This window comes from Trichechus manatus, unplaced genomic scaffold, assembly GCF_000243295.1.
Source record: "Trichechus manatus latirostris isolate Lorelei unplaced genomic scaffold, TriManLat1.0 scaffold00158, whole genome shotgun sequence".
Lineage (NCBI taxonomy): Eukaryota > Metazoa > Chordata > Mammalia > Sirenia > Trichechidae > Trichechus > Trichechus manatus.
Genome location: NW_004444094.1, coordinates 394,698 through 397,974, shown reverse-complemented (window position 1 = coordinate 397,974; position 3,277 = coordinate 394,698).

Genomic DNA, 3,277 nt, shown 5'->3' with positions numbered 1-3,277 from the left:
AGTTATCAATGTGTTACAGGCTTTACAAGAGGCGAAGCCAAATGGAGAAAACGGAACAATCATTATGATCGGAGATAAGTTGTACAATGTGTCTTAGTCTGTTTCCTCATGTGTTGAAAAGAAAAAAAGATGTAATAATTACTATCATCCATGGTTGACGTAAGAATTAAAACTGAATGGATCATTTACAAAAACCACCTGGTACATAGTTTTCCAAAAATGTTAAATGCTACTCTTTTCCTTACCTAGATACTTAAGATAAAGGTCATTTTATGAGTTTGATAAATTAAGAAATTTAAAAGACAATAAGCATCTACCTGTCATTTGCCACCAGTTAGGAAAATCTTTCCAATTTACTCTTCTTACATTGGGAGAAAAGTCTATGTAATTCTAGGAAAAATGAACTTGGAGACAAAAGTAGTACAAAAGATCTGTAAGTAGGATAACTAACAAAGGCAGACAAAATTCAAATTAATACTATTTCAAAAGACCATTTTAAGCCTATTTTAATATCCTTAACCCAAATTTTATGCATCTTTGGAATAAATTATAAATAAATAAGTGCTAAGTACAAATTTTTCTCCCTAGTACAGAGTCTGCAGCCACTGAAATCACCAACCCTTGAGGCCATCAGCATGCATGTACAGCTGCCACTTGCAAAGTGACTCCATCCCAGTTTTAATGAGTTGAGACTGAAGTTGCTACTGAGCCAAAGGGCCAGGTATAGTGCAGTAAATGCTCTGCCCATTAGGAGTGTTGCCCTTTTCCTCAAAGAACCAATTTGGATTAAACCTATAGTGCGTCTTTTTCTTGTTAATAATCCATTTCCAAAGTGTAGGCCTCCAGGTTCCTAATTCACCTGCACACCATAATCGCTATAATCATCTATACTTTCCGTCTTGCTATGCCTTCCTATCCCCCTCAAACCTTTAACTCTGCCCTTTTTATTATTACCAGACTCCTCTCTATTCACATCCTCTTTTCAGAGGCTCTCTCCAGAGTGCATTACAACATCTCCAAGCCTCCAGAGTGGGAGGTATTCATATTCTCACTATATCTCCTTGTGGGAAAACGGATTGGTGTTTCTCTTGCAGATCATGGCCTCTTCAAGACTATTATTCTCTCAACCTATTAGAAAAATCACCAAACCACCACTGTCTTGGAGCTCATGAATTTGATTATACCACTATCTCCCCATTTAATAATGTCTGACTTTTATCTAGGATTTATTATGTGCTAGATACTGTTTTAAACACTTGACATATTTTAAACTACTTAATCATCAAAAAAGAATTCTTCTCTAGTCTCTATCACTCTCATACAGTCTCCTTTATCATATCATTAAATGATACAATGCCATGAAGTTCAGTCTGAGACCCATTCTCTTCTCACTCTCCGTACAGAAAACCCGATTTCGACTCATAGAGACTGTATAGGATGGAGTAGAACTGCCCCATAGAGTTTCCAAGGAGTACCTGGTGGGTTCCAACTGCAACATTTTGGTTAGCAGCCATAGCTCTTAACCGCTACATCACCAGGGTTTCGCCATCTCATCTACCAGTAGTTTCATTTACCACTGAACGCAAATTGTGTATTCTCTGCTGGAAGGGCTTCAACTCTAGAAATCTCTGTGCTCACAGAGTCTAAATTTGGGACCTGAAGCTTAAATGCCCCAAAAGAGTCACTGGTGTGATGGTAAGGAGGGTCACTCCACCTTCCAATCAGTGGTTTCTAAGCACCCGGTCTTTACTTACTGGGGACACACCACCATAAAACGGCCCTTAACTTAGGGTATGTATTGTGCCTTGGATAATAGTATGCCACCTAAGCAGATTATTCTAAGCTGGTTCCTTATCTACATCTTTAAGGGATCATTCTATCACTCTCTAATGCCAACAATCTCTGTGTCATAGGTGCATGCCCATGTGTCTACTACCACATTCGCTTTGTTAGAAGGTAGGTCCCTTGATCTTCAGTGATATTATGGGTGGTCCTGTGTCAGTGAATCAAATCCCCTATAAGACTTTTGACAGTGGTGCTGACCAAGGTGCCATGGGCAGGAAGGGTAAACCCATATATGAAATATATGCTGACGCATTCAGGTCAAGATACATCATGGCCCTTTACAAATAGCAAAATGCTGTGGTTTACCCATTTCATAATTTAGAATACAGTAGAGAGAGGTCCAACGGTTGTTCATTTGCCTGGGCCTTCTGTTTCAGAAGCATATTATTCAAAGCCTAATTGTTGATCTAAGTAATAGAGAACAGGGCTCTAGGTTTATGAAGGTAAGACTAAGTAAAAGAAGTAAAGAGGTCCTAAAACAGCGTGGGGTAGGCAAATCCAATAGCAGTTACAGGGGCACAGAGAAGATTTCCCTGATCAAAAAGAGCCTATACTCATGGCCACGCCACACAGTGTTACATCTTGGAAGTAGATATTATTGACTCAGCTTCCCATTCTTGGAGAATCACCAAAAATAAAGTATTGAAGGGTTGTGTCAGCTTCCGAGGGCTGCCATAACAGAGTACCACAAAATGGGTGACTTAAAACAACCGAAATTTTTTCTCTCATAGTTCCAGAGGCTTGACATCATGATGTCAGCTGAGCTATGCTCCATCTGAGGTTCTAGGGAAGACTTTATTCTCTGCCTCTCTTCTACATTCTGGAGCTTCTGTAAATCCTTGGAATTCTTTGGCCTGCTTTTTCATAACTCTAATTTCTGCCTCCATCTTTACCTGGCTGTCTTACTTCTGTGTCTGTGTTTTTTCTTTTCTTCTTATAATCATGTCAGTCTTATTGGATTAAGGCCCACCTAATGACTCCACTTTAACTTGATTACATCCTCATAGATCCTGTTGCTTAATAAGATTAGATTCACAGATACTGGGAGTTAGGACTTCCGTGTACCTTTTTTTCTCCAATAATGTAATGTAACCCATAAGAGTCTGCCCTGTGGCCCTTCAAAATTTATGTCATTTCCATGTGCAAAATATTTTCACCCTATGCCAACATCCTCTGAAGCCTTAACCCATTTCAGAATCAACTCTCAGTTCAAAATCTCACCTAAATATGTTTGACTCGAAAAGTTCAAAGTCTCATCTTCTAAATCACTTAAATTAGGTATAGATGAGACTCTGTATATAGCCTATTCTGGGGCAAAGTTCCTTTCCATCTGTGAACCTTCGAAACCTAGAAAACACCTGCTTCCAAAATTCATTGGTGGCACAGGAATAAAATATACATTCCCATTTGAATAAGGAGAAATTAGAAGGAA